Source organism: Ursus americanus, chromosome 16, assembly GCF_024610735.1.
Source record: "Ursus americanus isolate L20-20 chromosome 16, mUrsAme1.1.p, whole genome shotgun sequence".
NCBI classification, from domain to species: Eukaryota; Metazoa; Chordata; class Mammalia; order Carnivora; family Ursidae; genus Ursus; species Ursus americanus.
In genome coordinates, this window is record NC_142142.1 from 8,702,047 (window position 1) to 8,724,383 (window position 22,337).

The 22,337-nt window shown below is 40.0% G+C and overlaps 1 protein-coding gene across 2 annotated transcripts in view; it reads right to left on the minus strand.

Moving 5' to 3' along the window:
* Positions 1 to 19,318, minus strand: part of FAM168A (family with sequence similarity 168 member A) — a 176,539-nt gene extending 157,221 nt beyond the window's left edge. Inside the window, exon 1 of one of the 2 annotated variants that reach the window (XM_045816298.2) lies at positions 19,092 to 19,318. The gene's annotated coding sequence lies outside the window, so the exon portion shown is untranslated. The remainder of the gene's footprint in view (positions 1 to 19,091) is intronic. The other variant, XM_045816301.2, reaches the window with a different exon arrangement.
* Between the last annotated feature and the right edge of the window lie 3,019 nt (positions 19,319 to 22,337).

A 22,337-nucleotide genomic window follows, 5' to 3' on the forward strand; every position in this document is an offset into this window, starting at 1 on the left:
GAACTAATCAAATCCACTTTATTCACTGAGAAACGTTTAGACAATTCTCCAACCCAAATAAACACAAACAGAAAAGACAAGAAAATGGCCCCCGGTTTCCCTGACTCCCACAGTACAAAGTATCTCCAGCTACAGCAATGAGAATTAATGAGAAAATACAAAAAGCACGGCATTGCTCCTCCCATTATTAGGGGGGAAAAAATCCCTTTACAATAACGGCTAGCATCATAAACTTCCAACTTCATTTCCACACTTAAATGAGAAATCTGAGATGTTAGCTAACAGTTATCCTGGGCCAAACTGCATCAAGGAATGAGGAAAGCAAAAGTAATCCTTTCAGTAATAGCTCACTAGAACTCCACAAATCTACTGATTTTGGAAATGGAAGGAAGGAAACTAGCATCACAGGGCATCTGCTATATGACAACCACTGCACATTCATTATTTATAATCCTCACAACAACCCTCTGAGGCAGACTAGAAATCCCTTATTGACAGGTAAAAATGTTAGGCTCAGAGAAATTAAATAACTTGCTCAAGGTCACACAGCTACTAACATAAGATTTGAACTTAAGTTTCTCTGACTTTAAATTCTAAGCACTTTTAACCTTTGGTTTTTGCTTTTTTGTGCTATTGGTAAAACCTAATAAAATATACTTTTTGGGGAAAAAAACAACTGTAAGACATCACATTTAAACGGTACCTGAGCCTTTTACAAAATTCTAACAACGCAAGGCAGTCATGGGACGATGCGTACAAACTAAAACCTCATCATACAATTCATTTTCAAAATTCTCCTTTAATTTTCTCAACAAATTTGTGTGGTATGAGCCTTCTCAACTTTATACGTGAGAAAACTTTATCTGTCAGGCTCAGAGAGATTTTATGATTTGCCCAAGGCAGCATGGAAACTAAAACTCAGAACTCTGACTACAAGCTCATTGCTCATGCAGCTTTATCACAATGCCAGACTTAAACATAGGCATCAAGACTTCAAAAATCTTCTGTGGAGTTCTTTGCTTATTTATGAAGAACATCTGTTCATAATTAATAGCATGTGGAACACTGGGCATGGAGGAGGGAGTACCAAAAGCCAGAGTACCAAAAGCCCTTTAGGGCCTCAAGCTGCCCAAATCTTAATGTTCCTGTTAAAAGCTCATTCAGTGGGAGGGGACAAGGTTTAAGGTGATAGAAAAGCATTTTGGAGCTCTGAATTCCTAAATGTACTCTGGACCACTAACTGAAAGCTGGGTTGGCAATACTGACTTCCAATGACTGAAGGCTGCTATGTGTCAGACACCATGCCAGGCTCTTTCTACACACTATTCCTATCTTCCTCATGGTCTTTTGAACAGGTGGTAGAATTCCTATTTTTCAGATGAGTAAACTAGGCTGAGAGATGATACATTCTCCAAAGATGTCCAAATAGTACGGTGTCAGACCAGGAATCTGAATCCTGACTGGACTGACTTCTAAGACCATCTTTAAACTATAGTAACAGAAAGCAGATCAATGGTTCCTTGGATGGGGGATCAGGGAGAGCAGGAGAAGGAGTTACATAGGGGGTGCCAGAAACTTCTGGGACCTGATGGACATATTCATATCTGAATTGTGATGGTTTCACAGGTATATACATACATCAAAACTTAGCAAACTATATTAAATTTCTGTCATTCACTGTCAATTTTACCTCAATAAAGCTGTTAAGGAGGGAAAAAAAATACTGTTCTTTTTAGTAACTACCAACCACTTTTTACTAACCAGAATATCTGCCCTTAAATTGTGTCTGATCACAGGGGAGCCAGGCCAAGGAATTCTTTCCCTAACCAATTTTGTTTGGAGTTTATGTAAACTATTAGTAAAACAACACTAAAAGAAAGTTTTAAGTACCTAAGAGTAACAGATTCTTTTCCAAACACTCTACAGTACCTCATAATACATTTCCATGTAAATGAAATATTAATTATAAAACATAGCCTGGTAAAAGGATAAAGAGTGAAGGTTTTGGCATTACCCAAACTGGACTAAATCCCATCTTTGGTTCTTACAAGTGAATCTAGTCAGGTTACTAAATCTCTATTCAGTTCTCACTTATAAAATGAAAGTAATAATAACAATCTATCATTTGTTGAAATTGTTAACTATACACCAAACATCAAACTAAACACTTTATCTAATTATCTCATTTAATCCTAACAACTATATACTGTAAATACCACTATATTCCCTCAAAGATGGATAAAATGAGTTACAGAAAGATTAAGTAACTCTGAAGGCCACAAAGCCAGTAAGTGCCAGAGCTGGGATTTAAACTCACCTTGCAAAATTATTCAGAGTAATAAATTAGAAGAAGGAAGTAAAATACTACTAGTATTAGTACAATATAAATGACAGAAAGTTCCCTCTATTCTTTAAAGCAAGGTTCTCAACAAAAGTCTATTGTATTAAAAGGAAAAAAATTTTAAAATATTCTACAAACTAAACTTTAAACCAAGGCTAATGGTGTCCACTTTACCCAATTTATCCCTTAATTCTCAGTCTGCAAAGTAACTACTATTTTTCTCTGCTTTAGTGATGAGGAAAATGCAATTCTGAAATGTTAAATAAACTCCAAAGCTGACAGAGACGTTAAGTCTTCCGACAAGAAATGGAGCTCTTCCCACTTTGGCCTGTTGCCATCCAAGCCACTCAGAACCACATTCAATATTTTTTCAGAGACCACACCTTAAATATCTTAAGCAGTATCTTCCATAATATCACAGAACCAAAGCTTTGTGGACTCTAGACTTAAACTCTTTGCTCTAAGTCATGATGCCAACAGTGTTAGTACTTAAAAAAAATGACATGTACACACTAATATACCCAGTCTTTTCTTACTTATTTCTGGGCTGGGTAAGAAAACTGATGCTCCAATCTGGCAAACAACTATTATCATAGGATAAAAAACAAAAACCAGGATATAATATTTGTACAGAACATTTATGAAGTATCTTTCTCATGTATTAAATTCTTTCAACTTTCAAACGTAGATAGAGACATGATTATTCTCACTTTATAGGGGGAAAAAACTGAAATTCAGAGTGCTTATACAAATTTCCCCAAGTCAGAGAGCTAGTAAGTAGCTGAGCTGGAGTTCAAATCTAGGTTTTCTGACTCTACATCCAGAATCTTCCACACACCAGACCCACTCTTCTTTCAGAAATAAGCTCAGGCGTCTACTCCTCCAAGAACTCTTCCCTGAAAAAGGTACCAACACCTCCTTCTCTGCTAGTTATTTTACAGTATCTATAAGACGCTGAATGTACTGTATTTGTTTATACCTTTTCCCTTGCATCAGGGAGCCCCTTGGAGACAGAGACCACACCCTACTCATCTCTGTGTATCATCAGAACCTACCTAGCACATGGGATGCCTGGGGGCTCAGCTGGTTAAGTGTCTGACTCCTAATCTCAGCTCAGGTCTTGATCTCAGGGTTGTGAGTTCAACCCCTATGTTGGGCTTCACGTTGGGCATGGAGAAGGAAGGAAGGAAAGAAGGAAGGAAGAAAGGAAGAAAGGAAAGAGAGAGAGCGGGAGGCAGGGAGGGAGAAAGAAAGAGAAAGAAACAGAGGGAGGGAGAAAGGAAAGAAGGAAAGAAGGAAGGAGGGAGGAAGGAAGGGAGGAAAAGAAAAAAAGAACCTACCTAGCACAGAGTGCAACACCCATACTGAATGAATGCATCCAAAAACGATTATTTTTATCTGCTACTAAGACTTTAGTTAGCAAAATCTTTTTTGGAAGCCATAATTTAAATCACCTGTCAGGAACCACTAAGGGCTTAACAAGGCAGTCATAAAACCCCACATTTCCTAAAGTCTCAATTATCCCACCACCATAACTGATAACTCAAATCCTACATTTAGGGTCAAAAAAACAAATGCACAAGCTGAGCACTGACAAAATATAGTTTTGTAGCATTTGTTTTATGTTATCTAAAAGTTAAAATTTTCCTTCTTTCCTTTCTCCCTCCCTCTGTTTCTTTCTCTCTTTCTTTCTCCCTCCCTGCCTCCCTCTCTCTCTCTTTCCTTTCTTCCTTCCTTCTTTCCTTCCTTCCTTCTCCATGCCCAACGTGGAGCCCAACATAGGGGTTGAACTCACAACCCTGAGATCAAGACCTGAGCTGAGATTAGGAGTCAGACGCTTAACCAGCTGAGCCCCCAGGCATCCCATGTGTTAGGTAGGTTCTGATGATACACAGAGATGAGTAGGGTGTGGTCTCTGTCTCCAAGGGGCTCCCTGATGCAAGGGAAAAGGTATAAACAAATACAGTACATTCAGCGTCTTATAGATACTGTAAAATAACTAGCAGAGAAGGAGGTGTTGGTACCTTTTTCAGGGAAGAGTTCTTGGAGGAGTAGATGCCTGAGCTTATTTCTGAAAGAAGAGTGGGTCTGGTGTGTGGAAGATTCTGGATGTAGAGTCAGAAAACCTAGATTTGAACTCCAGCTCAGCTATTAACCTTTGGTTAATAAAGAGGAAACTTGGAAAGACAAAAAAGAACCAAGAGTTAGAAAAGCCATCAAAAGGTCCCAACTTCTTCATTTACCAATGTAACCCTGACTCATTTCAAGTGAGATTCAGGCTCTATCACAAATCAAGTTCTGAGTATCTACATGTCTACTGTATACACAGCTCCATTGATCCAACTATGGAGAAAGAATAGAGGAAAGCTGCATGAGAGCGAAGTAGAGACAACAAGGGGCGGGGGGGGGGGGAGGGCAATGGCCACAACAGAAGAGCCATTCCCCAAAAACTCAGCCTAGAACAATATGGAGTAAATGCAGCTGGTTGGGAAATTATAGCTGCTAACAGACTAGACTGAAACCTTGGATTCACTCAACAAGATCTTACTGATGCCTAAGTTCCAAAAAATGGGCCCTTGAGAAAAAAGGTGATCAGATCCCTGCTCCCTGCAAGTGGAGGAAATCAATAAATAACAAACAGATAAATCTGATACAGATAAACAGATAAATCAATAAATAACAAACAACTACAATCAGAGCAACCCAGAGATGGGATACCCACTCTCAACCTGGGAAAAGTCAAGGAAAGCTTTCTAGAAAAGGTTAACTCCTAAGCTGAGCCTTAAAATCCAAGCGGGAGTTAAGCCAATTAAGATTTACCAAGAGATGTCCAGGCCCAAAGAGGAGCAAGTGCAAAGACACTGAAATAAGAGGCATGGCACATCTGGAGAACTGCAAACACAACAAAGTACGCTTCGTTAGTACTGGGGATAAAATGCGTAAGGCAGGTGGAGAGGCAAACAATAAGTGACAGTCAAGAGAGAGCCAGGGAGAGGTGACTGAACCATACTAGGGAATCTAGACCTCATCTCAAAGGTTTTAAGTATTCGAGAGTTTCATGCTAACTCCCACCCACGAGACAGTGTACCTACACTGACACTTGGTTACACGGGAGGCAGGCTTTGGAGACAGAAAAGTCTGGGAATAAATTTCACGCTAGTTACTTACTGGCTTCTGGGCCTGAGCAGCTTCCATATCTCTGAGCCTAAGTTTCCTCTTGTATAAAATAGGGACCACCCTACAGGATAACTGTGAGTTTAAATAAGATAACACACATAAAGGACTAGCACAATGTAGACACACAATGAATGTTCATTCTCCCCTCAGAACTGAGGTTCCAGGCTGTTCAAGTGTGCTGACAGAAAGCTAAAATAAAGCTCAGCACTACAACTTGTCTCACCTACCTCCTCCGTTCTCCCCTGCCCAATCACAGTGAAAACCCGAGTCATTATGCAACAACAGTACTTGGCAGTTGCTTCATCTGCATCTTTTTTTTTCTATTGCAAATTCTCCAGGTTAAGGGTAGGAAGGTAGGAATAACCTAGAGAACCACTTTTACGCATAGTTATGCTCAGTTCCTTAAAGGCCATTTCATACCTTTCCTTCACCACAAGATGGTGAAGAATAAGTACCAAGCCCAGTGATTTTCTAACATCCTGACAAACCTGTGAAACTGTTCAACTCAAGTACTTTGGTCCTACTAAGCCAAGGAAAAACCAAGCACATTCATGCTGGCTTTCAAACAGTATTGTTAGTAAAGGTTTAACAAAACCACCTACTCCCCCAGGAAGAAAAAAGTAAAGCCTGGAGGGGTGCCTGGGTGGCGCAGTCGTTAAGCGGCTGCCTTCGGCCCAGGGCGTGATCCTGGTGCTCTGGGATCGAGCCCCACATCAGGCTCCTCCACCGGGAGCCTGCTTCTTCCTCTCCCACTCCCCCTGCTTGTGTTCCCTCTCTCGCTGGCTGTCTATCTCTGTCAAATAAATAAATAAAATCTTAAAAAAAAAAAAAAAGTAAAGCCTGGAAACATAATCATACTGATAAATAAAAATATACCATCTTGTATTGAATGAAGGCAGTGACACCAAACTGTAATAGTATCTTTACATTCTTCATAACCATGCCAGAAAAAGAGAACTAGTTTTAGTTTCACTAACGAATGTTCTTGATAAAGCCACAAAAATGATTAATTTTTTTTAATCTCAATCATTAACTGCACATCTTTTTAATATTCTGTGATGAAATGCAAAGTACACATAAAGCACTTTTCCTGCACACCAAAGTACAATAATTGTCTCAAAAAAAGCATTAAAGCACTTGTGCAATTAAGTTTCAAGCTGAACTAGCAGCGTTTTTCATGAAACACCATTTTTACTTGAAAGAACAACTGGCAGACAAACTATGATTATTCAGACTTCGATGTTCAGTAGACATTTTTTCAAAAATGAACAATGTGAGTCTCACTGCATGGAAAACAACTGTCACTATTTCTTGCCAACGCTAAAATTTGAGCTTTCAAGCAAAACTTAGAAAAGACTTGTCTGATAAGATTGGTGGAAATATTAACTAATGTGATTTTTTTGACATATGCATCAACATTTAGAAGATCTGCTTAACTCAGTAAACCAATATTTTCCAAATGACCAATGCATGATGCTACGAAATCATGCACAGGTAGAAGATCATTAACAGTACAAAACAGACTGATGAATTTTAACGTAACACAGTATGAAAAGCTCACTGATATAGTTTCAGATTTTGTAACATAATGGACCTTTAAGAAACTAACAGTTGTCGAGTTTTGGTGTGGTAACAAAAAAGAATCTCCACAATTATCTAAAAAGGCAATTAAAACAGTCCTTCCTTTCCTTGCCACATATCTATGTGGGACTAGATTTTTCTTTATATACTACATACAAAACAACCAATTGCAAAACATTGAATGTAGAAGCAGATATGTATCCAGTCAGGTATCAACTATACTCCAATTAAAAATAATAACAATAATAATAATAAATATATATCCAGACAGTAAAAAGATTTGGAAAAATGTAAAATATTATTCTTCTTATAGTTCTGACTTAGGATAATATAGATACTTTCATAAAAATATGCTAATATTTAATAGGTTTGATATTTTTAAATAAGTTAATACTTTTTCAACTTCAGTTTTATTTTTTTTTTTAGTAATCTCTACACCCGATGAGGGGCTCAAACTCACAACCCCAAGATCAAAAGTAGCATGCTCTTCAAACTGAGCCAGCCAGGTGCCCCCAGTTTTAATTTTTAATACAGCAAATACTGATAGAGATAACCCACAAATGAAAGCTCTTTGTAGTCTTCAATAATTAGCAAGAGTGAAGATACTAAAATGTTTGAGAACTACTGCTAATATAACGACGAGCAAGAACAATCTATTGCTACACACAGAACATAAATAAACCACAGTTGAGCACAAAAAGCCAGTCATACCTTATGAAAAGTTCACATAGGCAAAAATAATCTATGGTATTAGAACTCAGAATATTGGTTACATTGGAGGAAGGGGTAATGTTCCCTTTTTTGATCTGAGTGCTGGTTATACCTTCTGTGCACTTTTTTCTACGAAGGTTACATACATCTCAATACAATTTATTTTTAAATTCCAGTATAATTAACATGCAGTGTTATATTAGTTTCAGGTGTACAATATAGTGATTCAGCAATTCTATGCACTACTAAGTGTTCATCATAATAAATGTACTCTTAATCCCCTTTACCTGTTTCACCCACCCCCCCCACTCCACCCAATACAATTTCTTTTTAATTTCTATGTTCTATATAAACATATACACATACACAATCCACCTTGGGCTCATCTACAGAAATTCTGTTAGCACTGGTTGGAGTGGAACTGGGCATGTCTTTTCTTTTTCTTTTTTTTAAAACAGCTCCTCTGGTGATTCTAATGTGTAGCCAAATACTACTCATCTGAGTACGTTGAAAAATACTGACCTCAGAGTTTAAAACCAGGGAAGACCTTGGAGCAAGGCAAAGCAGGTTTTTAATAGAAGCTTCTCTTCTCTTATTAGCTATGAAACCAAATGTAAGCTACTTTATCCCTACAAGCCTCAGTTGCTTCAGTTTCCTCTTCTGTAAAACAGGCACAATACCTTACACAGGGTAAATGTGACAATTAAATTATACAAGGGAGAGAGAATACCCAGCACATTATCTATTACAGATACTCAAGTTTTGGGTTCCTTTTGTCTTTGCATCTTTATCCCCTACTAGTCCTAAGGCCAGTCAAATTACCCTCTTGCATCTTGATTTCTTCATCCTTAAAGAAAATAAAGCAACGTGACACACCTATGCACTATAGGTCAAGTAAAATACTATAACTATGTTCTCAGAAGTGTAACTATATTTACAGAGATTTTCGCTATAAATTTACAATGAAAGTAGGAGAAGGGCACATTAGAAAACTATAATATGTGGGGCACCTGGGTGGTTCAGTCAGTTGAGCGTCTGGCTCTTTGTTTCACCTCAGGTCATGATCTCAGGGTGGTGAGACCGAGCCCCATGTTGGGCTCCTCAGTCAGTGCAGAGTCCACTGGAGATTCTCTCTCTCCCTTTCCCTCTACCCCTCCCTCTGGCCCTCTCTCAACTCACACATGCACGTGCTCTCTCTAAAATAAAATCTTAAAAAAAAAAACAACTAGGATATGTGAAAATGATAAAACAAAGGCTAGAAAATATGAGCATCAGCAGAAACTGTCAAGCTTGAAGGACATGATCAGAAGGCAAATCAAGATCTTAATCTTGAGTCAGCCAGGGATTGAAATTTACTGTAAAAAATCTATCAGCCACAGCTCCTTCAAAATGTCCATACCTGGGGTGCCTGGGTGGCTCAGTCAGTTGAGCTATCTGACTCTTGATTTTGGTTCAGGTCATGATCTCAGGGTCATGGGATCCGCTCCTCGCTCAGCAGGGAGTCTGCTGGAGATTCTCTCTCTCCCTCCCCCCCCACACTCTTGGCTCGCATTCTCACTCTTAAATAAATAAGGGTGCCTGGGTGGCTCAGTCAGTTAAGCATCTGCTTTCAGCTCAGGTCATGATCCCTGGGTCCTGGGATCAAGCCCCGTGTCGGGCTCCCTGCTCAGTGGGGAGCGTGCTTCTCCCTCTCCCTCTGTCCTTCCATCCCCCACCACTTGTGCGCGCTCTCGCTCTCTCTCAGGTAAATAAATAAAATCTTTAAAAAAATAAAATAACATAAATACTTAAAAAGAAAATGTCCATATCTAAGAAAAACACAATCTATATCATCATAAAAATAGGCATATTCTGAAAGGACACAGATACCTGCTTAAATAGAGGGAGGAGGGGGAGTTGTATTGGAGCTTTATAAACCAAAGTGTTCCTACAACATCTTCATACAGAGATCAGTGGCCCATTTAAAAGAATGTTAAACTTTTAGATAAACAGAGTAGTTTGACAAAAAAAGCTTCTGTATAATTGTTCTCTACACTGAAGATATGCATAACTGCCCAAGGCACTAAATTTTATAGTAAATAAAACAAGAAATATGAACTTGCTTTAAACTCTTTAATCTTCAATATTCTACAACTTCAAGTTTGATTTTTGATAGCCTGTAAGTTAAGAATGAAACATAAGAGGAGGAAAGAGGAGAAGTAGGAAGAAGATGGAGAGGGAAAGGAGGAAAGGAAAAGAAAAAGAAATAATAAAGACCACATGTGACCCACGGAGCCTAAAATATTTTTTACTGAAAGCATGTGCCAACTCCTGAACATACCCTCTTGCTGTCTTCTACTTCGGAACCTTGTGCTATACACCATCATCATTACCAAACCTTTATCAATCCAATTAAATTCTAAATTCCATTCTAAATAAATTTAAAAACTACATCTGAAAAACACATATCACCTCACTCCTTATTAGAATATCATACTACTGGCTTGCCATCTATCCTTACGAGGTTCAGTACAAAAACTAATCACTCACTACTGTGACGCACCCTCCAGGAGCTAAAACTCTAAAGATGACTAGGACACAGTCCCTGCCAAGAGTTAACTGAAGGAACAAACAAAAACAGTTAATTTACCTAACAGAGAATTATGACAGAAGCTTGTACTGGATGACCCCAGGAACAAAATGGCGGCACTTATGGCAACCTTAAGGGTCCTGAAAGGTTCCTTAGGAGAGATGCACCCAACCCAGAGGGATGAATAAAAGGAAAAATGGCACGAACAAAGGTGTGAAATTGCAAGATATCTGTAGGAACAACATGGTACTCAGTATTATCAGTCATAGGAAGAGTACAGGTATGAGAAGTAAATAGGGACAGGTCACAAAAGGCCTAAGATGTCATGCTAAGGAGCTAGGATAGAAGGCCTAATAGTCATGCTAAGGAACTTAGACGTTAGAGCCAATAAAGGGACGTAAGCAAGAGAATGATGTGGACATATACATCCATTGGGTGTATGTTCTAGCTGCTGAGTGTATACTAGATGGGTGATACAGAAACCAGTTACGAGGCTATTGTACTTGTCCAGGTGAGATCAGGGTCTGAACTAAGGTGGTATTGGTAGGAAAGGGGTGATGAATTCCAGAAATGCTTAGGAAGATTTATTTTTAGCTATGAGAGATACGGGAGAAGAAAAGACTAAGGGCACAAGAATAGGCAATGGGAAAAAGACGGTCTCTTTAACAAATGGTATTGGGAAAACTGGTCAGCTACATACAAAAGAATGAAACTGGACCACTTTCTTACACCATACACAAAAATAAAATCAAAATGGATTAAGGACTTAAATGTGATACCTGAAACCATAAAAATCCTAGAAGAGAGCACAGGTAGTAATTTCTCTGACATTGGCCATAGTGAGATTTTTCTAGAAATGTCTCCTGAGGCAAGGGAAATAAAAACAAAAATAAACTATTGGGACGAAATCAAAATAAAAGGCTTCCACACAGCAAAAGAAACAACAAAACTAAAAGAGACAACCTATTGAATGGGAAATGATAATTGCAAATGACATATCCAATAAACAGTATCCAAAATACACAGTATTCAAAATACATATAAAGAACTTATACAACTCAACACAAAAAAAATAATAATAATCCAATTTAAAAACAGACATTTCTCCAAAGAAGACATACAGATGGCCAACAGATACATGAAAAGATGCTCAACATCACTAATCATCAGGGAAATGCAAATCAAAACCACAATGAGATATCACCTCACACCTGTCACACAAGAAACAACAGGTGTTGGTGAGGATGTGGAGAAAAAGGAACACTTGTGCACTGCTGGTGGGAATGCAAACTGGTGCAGCCACTGTGGAAAACAGTATGGAGGTTCTTCAAAAAATTAAAAATAGAACTACTCTACAATCCAGTAATTCCACTACTATTTACCCAAAGAATACAAAAACACTAATTCAAAAGGACACATGCAACTATGTTTATAGCAGTATTAGTTATAATAGCCAAATTATGGAAGCAGCCCATGTGTCCATCAACAGATAAATGGATAAAGAAGATGTGGTATATATACACAATGGAATATTACTCAGCCATTAAAGAATGAACTCTTGCCATTTGCAACAACATAGATGGATCTAGAAGATACAATGCTAAGTGAAATAAGTCAGAGAAAGACAAATACCATATGATTCCACTTATGTGTGGAATTTAAGAAACAAAACAAAGAAAAAAAGAGATAAACCAAAAAACAGACTCTTAACTATAGAGAACAAGACAGTGATTAACAGGGAGGAGGTGGGGGGAGGGAGGGTGAAATAGGTGAAGGGGGTAAGAGTACACTTATCATGATGAGCACTGAGTAACATACAGAATTGTTGAAATCACTATATTGTACAACTGAAACTAATACAACACTGTATGTTAACTACACTGGAATTAAAATTTTTAAAAAAGACTAATGGTACAGATTAATTAGCCAGTATGACTGGATGGAGTGCATTTAAGTTACAAAACTACAGGAAAGGATGATTTTAACTTTTTGTGTGGGAGGGGGTACAGAATGGAAGAAGTTAGAAGTAGAAGGGGAAAACGAGTTCTGTTTTGGACCTATTGAATCTGAGGACAATCTAAATGGATATATGTAGATGGCCAGAAGCCAATGAGATTTACAAGTCTGGAGCTCAGGAGAGAGCTTCAAGTTGGAGATGTTTCATCAGCATATAGGTAGCAGTTAAAGCCAATAGAATGGGCAAGACTGCTTAAGGAAAGAATCTTAAGTCCAGTGAGCCAAGGAGCCAACCCTAAGGAATATCAACATTTACTAAGAAAGCAAAAACAATAAAGATCTCTTCTTAAATACCAGCTAGTTTCAATAGCTTCAAAAATCTCTTCCCGCTAAACAACAAACTGGGAAGAGCAAAAACCACAAACATGTTCAGTAGTACAGCTTATCTAATGGACAAAGTAAAGTTTAATCAATTCAGTAGGAGACGGCTTTCCAGGAAGGAGGAATAGCATACAGAAAAAACAGGAGCATGACAGTACAGTATATTTGGGGATTTACTTATTTGGTCTCACCGTAGGTATACATGCTAGAAAGGCCTTGAAAAGGCGTACAAACTAAGGCCTACAGGAACACTGGGAGGGAATGATCAAGGAAGACTGTGGTTTGACTTCTTGACTTCATGAACCCTTCTTAAGCTCGTCCTCTGCAACACATTCAAATCTCCTTCAAGTCCCAGCTCAAGCATTAACTCCTCCAAACACCTCTCTCTTCGCTGCTCCCCCAGGCAGATCAGGCCACACCAACCTCCATCCTCCCCATGCCCCTTGTCGTGCCCCCATTGTGGCACTTATCGTACTACGCTATGCTATGGCAACATGTAGCATATCTATCTCCCCAATAAATTGGCTATAAACTCCTTAAGAGCAGGGAAGTTTAATTTTTGCATTCTATACTTTCAGCACTCCTTCACTGCCATTTAATAATCACTCAACAGGTATACGTTGCACAGATGTCTTAAACATACCTGACACGGACAAGACTACTAGCTCTTTGGCCTTGGAATGCACTGCAGTTGTGGATTTATGTTGGTTTGCTTTACTTATGATAATATTAAAATAAACGTATATCCTAAATGTAAAATGAGTGTGAGGAGATACAGCCCAGGAAAACACTGAATAACAAAAGAACAGCCTATAGGAAAAATGTAAACAATTCATACGTAAAATAAAAATAGTAGTCATAGCTACCATATTAAGCACCAATTATACATGTGCCAGTCAGGGTTCCAGGTTCTCTGTCCTTCTTATCTCATTTAACCCATACAACGAATCAACAATGGAGTATTATCTCCCTTTCACATATGCACAGATAATTTCTCTCACTTTACTACTCTGTCTTGGTAATAAATTACGGGTAGAAAACGGAGTTTTGTCAGGATAATTAAGAGCAAACATTGTATACTGCATTCTCCACATCAATATAGCCTCAATTAATTCATTTTGAGATAGCCAGCACGGTTACAGTGGAACCAAGTCCCATCAGTTCACTAGGAGAAAGTCCTGTAGCACCTTCTCTGTCCCACTATATCCAACAATCTTCAAGTTTCAAGGGAGAAATTGTGAACTGTCCATATACTCCCTCCTCCAAGAAGAACCCTTCAGAAAAGCAGAAAACCAAATATAACAAGCTTTTTACCTCTGTGTGGGGATTTCAATTTTGTAAACTAGGAGGAAAAAAAACCCCTAACATTTATATAATCCTTTACGGTTTAAAACATATTTTCACATTTATTATCTCCCTTGAAACCCATTTTACAGATAAGTAAACTGAAGCTCCAACAGATTAATGATTTGATTTCACATCTCTTAGACAAAAAATTCTTGGTGTTTAGGTTGCTGAATTCTGGTATGTATAAGGGAGGACTTCCTATTCATGGTACTCTGTGTACATCAGACGACAGACCCTCCTGGACAATCAGGAAAGGATCAATGTGGCAGCCTTTCTGCAAAAACAAAGATGCACAAAAATTCAGACCAAAAGAATTAAGTGACTTATCAAAATACGAAATGAAGTGCTAAGGTGATATAACAAAGAATTTGTATCTAGTAAATAAAGAACTGCCAATGAGGTAAAAGTTCTAAGAAAGTGCTGTTTCAAAGCTCACAAAGGCTATCTACCCCCTCCCATGCCTATTTCCAAGTATGACTGATGCACATCTGGATAATCTGATCAGCCATAAATGCAAACTGGCCTCCTCTTGCTTTCTAGACTACCTGTGTGTGTGTATATGTATGTGTATGCATACATCCAATATATATTTTTTTATTTACACACACATATAAATAAGAAGTATTGCTAGATAATGGGATTATAAGACAATAATTTTGCTTCCTTTTACTTTCTGTAATTTCCAATTTCTACCATGTGCATGTTATGGTGGAAGAAATAAAACTCTTTTAAAGTTAAAAAATAATAGATAAAAATAGAGCAAGTCACAGAAGAATACTTACACTATGAGTCTATTTATATAAAGCCGCAAAGGTAAAAAAATATATTGTTTAGGATATGCACTTGTTTGGTAAAACTTTAAAGACAAGAAAGGGAATGATTCACACAAAATTCAGGAAAATGGTTACTTATGAGGAAGAGAGAAGGAGAGACATTCGATGAGGCAGGGAATCACAAGAAGCTTTAAAGGCACTACAAATTTCCTTTTTAAGCTGAGTAGGACAAACATCGCTCTTCAATTTGTTCCATTCCTTAAAGATGTATGTTATATGCACCTTTAAACATATGGTTTAATTCACAATTTAAAAAGATACAAACAGGGTTGAGAAATCAGAATTTGGGAGCTGTAACTGCGACTTTTCCACTTACTGTGTAACCTTAAGCAAGTCATTTAAACCCTCAGAGCAGTTTTTCTTCTTATTTTATAGATGAGGAAGCTAACAGCTAAGACATGTGTTTAGTACTTTACTGATTAAAGTTCCTAGATTACAAATATGCAAATATGTAAACATGCAAGTATGCAGATAAACTGTGAGTGATAACACGAAGTAATCCCTCTTTAATAAATTATAGAACATAATACCAAAAACTCAATGGTAGGACAGACAAGGCTATTCACATTCTACTCTCTTCCTATCTCATAATAATGGCAACAATATTTTTTAATGTGTACTATGTAACCAATCCATGATGTTAAATACTTTCCATGGATTATTTTGTTAAATCCTCAAAACAACCCTATGAAATTATCCTCTTATGCCCACTTTGCAGATAAGACCATTGTGCCCAAGGTCACACAGCTAGCAGGGAATGGTGGACTCACTTCAGAATCCACACCTTTAACCATGAGTTATGCCTCACTTCTCTCACTATATTTAAATCATCTCTCTCCCGACAATGAAAACTCCTTGAAACTGTTTTTTGTTCTTCATTTCCCCTGACTTCGAGCAGGTAAAAGTAAATAAATATTGAACAAATAGTTCATCTATGTACAGTGTTTTCAGGTCATAGTTATTTTAGGACATGAACTGATTTGTTTCCCTTGACAGACTTGAGAAGTATAAAAGTTTTTGCTTGTTTTTACTACTTTAACCATATTTAAGTGTACAATTCAGGAGAAGTAAGTACATTCACAATGTTGTGCAACCATTACCACTAAGTATGAAAGGTTTTTAATGACTTTACTGAAATCACTCAGCTATTAAGTGGTGGAATGGGAAATCTGAACTCAGGACACTCCACCTCTAAATTCCCAGGCCATTCATTACCAAGGGGCCTGTCTACCAATACCTCCATCTGCTCTCTCCTTCTTAGCAGATCAGAAGAATCAAACACACACTTTTTATACATTTCCACTATACAGGTGCCTACAGCTGTGAGGGGGGAAAAATCCACCAAGACACTTCTCCCAGACGATTACTTTTCATTTTGAGCTTTCAAAAGCCAGAGCTTTAATATAAATATCTCACCTTTAGCTCAAGCCTGCAGATCCACAAAAGCAATGTCTGGACCCCAGAGTAAAGTTACGAGGAGAAATGCTTGCATTAGTTAGATTACACTCTCATTGAATTACAGGTAACTGCTCAAACCTGGTTTTTATTATAATAAAGCTTCCTTATAACAAAACACTTTCGACTCCAAGGATAAGGCCAACCTTCCATTATTCTGCCCATTTTGGAACTACCAAAAAAAAAAAAAAAAAAAGGATCCTAAATATTGGGCATTTTTGTGTGTTCAACTATCAAACCAAAGAAAATGGTTTGTTTACCAGCTGAACTCTGAAGCTTGAACAAAAACAGAATCATGCGATCCTGCTGACGCCAATTCTATCCTCTTTACATCCCTCCCCATGTTTTCTCAGTCTGAGCTCTAATCAACAGCCACTTCATGTTTAACATATCATAGTTAATGCAATTAAGTGCAGAAAATTGTTTCCCTAAAGCTGTTTCCCCCAGTCACACCCCTCTCTACATTCCAGCATCACCATTCTGCCATAAAATGAACATATCATGAAGCTTTAAATAAAACTGCTGATGAATAGATGGAGACATTGTTGCTGCATTAATGCAATGTGTCTACATCAACACCAACCCCTAAAAAATCAAATTAAAATGATTCTATATGCTTTACTTATCCACATCTGACAGAATTCTGACCTGAATTCCTTTAGAAGAAAATTCAATCTATAGAAATATAGTCCAATTATTTTAAATCTTATCAAGTAATGCCAAAAGAGAATCAAATGAAAAACTCCATCAATACCAAACCATTTCACCAATGAATATTTATGACATTTCCATATTTCCTGTCTTCTCTCTGTTTACATAAAGCAGTGGTGCCAAGATTCATCTCAGGATTATTAGCCTGCAATACAATGATGGGCCTAATTGCCTTGCAAACCAGGACACCAATAAATGGAGTCTTCAGACAATCAATTTTAAGAGGAGGGGGAAAAAAAGGCCTAGGCTCTTTCTACATACGTGCACACTGCCTGACTAGGAAATAAATTCAGCCTCATATTTTTCAGTTTCATTCATGGGTTCTCAAGCAAAGAATGCTCCCTTAAATACCTCAAGCTCATCAAATCTATTTAATTCCAAATTCCAGGACTAATTTTTAAATGCACTAAGGGGAGGGCGGAAAGGAGGAGGCAGAGACATCATATAGAAAGATATCTATCACATTCCCCTTTTATCTTCTCCACCTTCAGTTCAGGAGCAGGTTTTTTCCCAAAACTTTCTTTTTATGATAAATGAATAAAAACATCTTCCCCCTGCTTAATTCTACTTTAACCGAAGCCTCTCTTAACTTTACCCTTTGGTTTGATTTACTAATGATACTAATACAAATGAAACAAAAAAGACTGAACTAACGCCTTAAGAGGTCCTCTAGGAAAGAGAGTCTTTAATGTACCTTCTCTGTTCCCTGCAAAGTCCCCTCTGATTACTGTCCCTCCCCCAATCACGGCCTTCAAAGCTGTCCATTTAAGTCCAACCCCTTACCCTCTTGTGTCTCTTGGAGGACACCAGAATTCCTCCTCTCTAGAATCATCCAATGCACCTCTTCCCAGCCCTGCCCACTGCCCCACTCCATCCTCCCTGCCCTATCCATATCTACAACTCCAGGTTTCCCATTCCTTAAATGGCCTCTTTGCCACCTTACCATCAGCAACCACCTCTCCAGTCCTACCAGTTCATCTCAGACACTCTTTTGCCAAAACTCTCTCTGCCACCTCGGCCAAGGGACATTTTCTTAAAGATACCATCCCCCAACCTTGTTCACCACCTGCCACTGTTCTTTCAGGGAGTCTAGCCCAGCAGCGCCTTCTAAGCCCTCTGCCTCAAGCCTGCACTCAGGGAGCCACCATGCCTATTCCAGTGGTTCTAAAATCACTCTAAATTCCATCCCTTGTGCCCCCCTCCAATTTCAATCTCTGTCTGCCCATTTTGGGCCTAACTTCTAATTTACCCCCCTCCTGCCAGCTCACCATCACACTCCTCTCATTGAAAGTCCCACCCCCACCAGCTCCTATTCCAACCTCCATAAGCACTCCCCAGAAAAACCCCAAATTCTACCTCCTCTGCTCTCCTAACCCACGCTATTCCATAAGTCTCCACAAATTCCACCACCCAGAGACGGCGAACGCCCACTTCAAGCTCAGGTCTCAACCCATGCCAAGCCCCTTACTCCCAGCTCCTACCACCTCCGTCAGTCTGCCTTTTTAGGTCCACCCCAAATTCCACCCTCATGAATTAACACCTCTCCCCAAGGGTCCTATCCAAACCTGCAATCCCACTGTCTATTGAAATCATCCCCCTACCCTACACCCCGGCTGGATCCCAAGCTGTCAACTGCTCCAAGCCAACCCCAAATCCATCACCCTCATTCCAGTCCCCTCCCCCATTAAAAGCCATCCCACTCCACTCTCATCATCCTTCTCGCCCAAAACCATCCCAAATTCCACCCCGACCTCCCAACCTCACGCTCCTGTCCCATATCGGGTCAATCGCTATTAAAAGTCCCCTTCCCTTGTCGCCCCCCCAACCTGCTTGGGTCCCACCCTCACCCCACCCCCAGCCCCGCGCCAGGACAAGTCTCCCCTGCCAACCCGCCGTTCCATCGCGACCTCAACCCCCTTCCCCCAACCCGCGCGGGGTCTCCGCAGCCCCCACTCTCATTCTCGGTAAGTACCACCGGCCCTGGCTCTGGGAGAGCGGACCAGGAGGAGGGGGGGGGGTGTCTCCTCACCGGCTAGCCACTGCAGGCGAAGACGACGGCGGAGGCGGCGATGCCCTTGTCTTCTCTGGAGGCTACAGTGGCGAAGCTCTCGCTCCCTCGCCCGTGTCCACTAAGGTGGCGGATGGCGCGCAGGGAACGGGAACCTCCTCCTCAGACTCGGCTCTGAATCCTCTGCAGTAGCCGACGAAGAGCCCGACGGGTGGGGGGAGGGGACGCTCGGCTGCGGGCGAGGGAGGAGGAGGTGGAGGGAGGGGGCGGGGGACCGCTAAGAAGGGCGGGGAAGGAGGAGCCTGCGCGGCGCCGCGACACGTCCCACAGCCTCAGCGCGCCGGGACCACAATTCCCGGCATGCCCTGCTCCGGCCTGCGGGTGGCCTGCGCGGCCTGCGGGGCCTGCGGGGCCTGCGGGGCCAGCCGCGCGCCTTATGCCGAGGGGCCGAACCCTTCCTGGTCATGGGCAATGGAGTAAAGTCCACCATCCGCCGGCGACTTTTGTAGACTCAAAGACCACTTGTGAGGAAAGCTAAGTGCCCTCTTCTCCAAGTAGCGATGTTTGCGGCGTCTCCAACCTCTTTATACTCACGCATACCCCCGCCCTCCCCCGCTGGACTACATTTCCCAGCATGCCCCACAGTCTCCCGCCCTCCTTCCGGACCCTTCTCAGACGCGGTACTACAGTTCCCAGGGGGTGTGGTGTCTGCGAATTGCTGGGAGATGCAGTTCTCAGTTCTTCCTCCATGTTAAGAAAAAGAAGTGAAAGAGAGGAAAAAGGGTAGGAATATGACAACCCACTGAGGATAGGCCTAGATGGGATAGATTACCTGAGTCTGTACTCTCTTCGTCATCCCCGTTGCCACTGTCACACCAGAACTAACGCAGCAGCTTCCTCCTGGTCTCCCTGCAAATCAAAGAACGATTTGGCAACTGAAATCCAAATGTGAAAAAAAGAAGATACTTCTTGACCCCGCTCAATTGCTTTCAGATTTTTACCTTAGAAAGAGAATGAAACATTTTGGGAAAGATGAATGCACAAGATGGTTATATGGGATTGTTGATTACAGGGGTAATGTAAATATCTGTCAATAAGGGCTAGTTAAATTATATATACAAACAATACAGTAGTAAGCAGCTATTCAAAATGATGATATAGATCTATTTATTGACATGAAAAGCTATTCACAATTTATTCTCAAGGGAAACAAATGGATTACAGAACAGCATGTTTAAAATTGTGTAATTTATGTGTGAGACGATATTCTATAACCATAGAGAGAGATTTCAGGAAAGAGGTTCCCCAAAATATTATTAGTGATTATCTTGGAGGAAAGGGTGTCAGATTTTAAATAATTTTTATTCTCTTATTGACTGAATTGTTTAAAAAGAGCACATAGTTTTTTAAGTTATAACACTATTTTCAAAAAATGTAATTTCTAAATCCAACAGCCATACTTTGCTGCCTAAAAAGCTTACCACGGCTTCCTATTGCCCTCAGTGGTGCTCCAGGATGAGGCCTGTCTGGTTTTTCTGTGAGCCCAACAGTTACACTATTGAATAATGGTGGTAACTTACAATTCATTAAAGAACATTAAATCAATAGAAAGAATATTCTCTATTTTCATTGTCTATTCTCAAAATTTTCCTCCTTGTGATCTTTCCACGGCCATTTCCTCCTTTTCTCCTCATTCTTGAAACTCAAGCCAAAGTCCTACCTTCCCTAGAACATAGTTTAGGTACATTGATCTTCCTCGGATCTGAATTCTTACAGCACTGGTTTTTAATCTGTGGGCCAGATATCTCTGTGGAGACGGGGAGTGAGGAGGGAGGAACAGAGTTATTGTAAAGGGTCTGCAAAGCTCTACTTAAACAAAACATTGTCTGTAGACTGAATAAATCTTACACTTTAAAAAAACAATTTTCCTTCTGTGTCCTGCTTCCTAGCATATGGAATATGACATCAGACGATCTCTGATGTAGCGTAAATCCTGTATTCAATTACAGTATTTTAGATTTTCTATGTCGTTATTCCTTGACGTTCTGAACACCAGAACATTCAAGCTTCACTAGTCAGCCCACTGGAGAACCTCGGGGCCTACCTGAGAAAGGCCAGTTTTCCTATATCAGAGGTTAATGTGGTCCACAGCCCTGCTACAGCCAATCTCTTCAGCTTCACTCCACCTACTGTAGTTACGCTCCTATTCCTTATGACTCACTTTCCCCAAGTATTATCAGGCACTGTCATTTTCAAACTGCCTATCTCATTTTTCAACCTACTAGCCCAGCCTTAAAATCCCAGTCCCCCCAGACCCCCCAAAAAATGAGCCCCTCTGCTCCCTTTTCTGAGAAGAATAAGAAAAGTGCCTATGGTATGTTGGCTATGGGACAGGCAAGTCCCTTCTCCTCTCTAAGAGTTGCATTGATTGTGCCCTCTTCTAACTCTCTTTACTCCCTCTCCTCCTCTTTTTTCCCACTTCTCCTACTGGCAGAAAGTGGGGGCTGGGTGAAGATCAGAATTAGTAGGGCTCTGATCTGGCAAGCAAGTAAAGCACTATCAGAGTTAGGGGCATAGGTATGAGGAAGTTAACCAGACTAGGAATCTGGGAATCAGATCCTAAATCAGACTTTGCCATGAACATGCTGGGTGACCTTTAGTAAGTCTCTTAACTTCTATGAATATCAGTGTTTACATCTGTAAAATGGAAGGAATGATTCCTGCCCTGTCACCTCAAAAGGTTATTAGGAGAATCCAATAAAGCCGTGAGGATCAAAGTGCTTTGAAGACTGCAAAGTGGCATTTATAGTCCAAACCCTTCATCTAATTTGAGGATTCTCTTTCCAAATCCCTGCCAAGAGTTGGCAGGTCATTTCCAATGAAGACATACAAATGGCTAACAGACACATGAAAAAATGTTCAAAATCATTAGCATCAAGGAAATTCAAATCAAAACCACACTGAGATACCACCTTACGCCAGTTAGAATGGCAAAAATAGACAAGGCAAGAAACAACAATTGTTGGAGAGGATGTGGAGAAAGGGGATCCCTCCTACATTGTTGGTGGGAATGCAAGTTGGTACAGCCACTCTGGAAAACAGTGTGGAGGTCCCTTAAAAAGTTAAAAATTGAGCTACCCTATGATCCAGCCATTGCACTACTGGGTGTTTACCCCAAAGATACAGACGTAGTGAAGAGAAGGGCCATATGCACCCCAATGTTCATAGCAGCAATGTCCACAATAGCTAAATCGTGGAAGGAGCCGA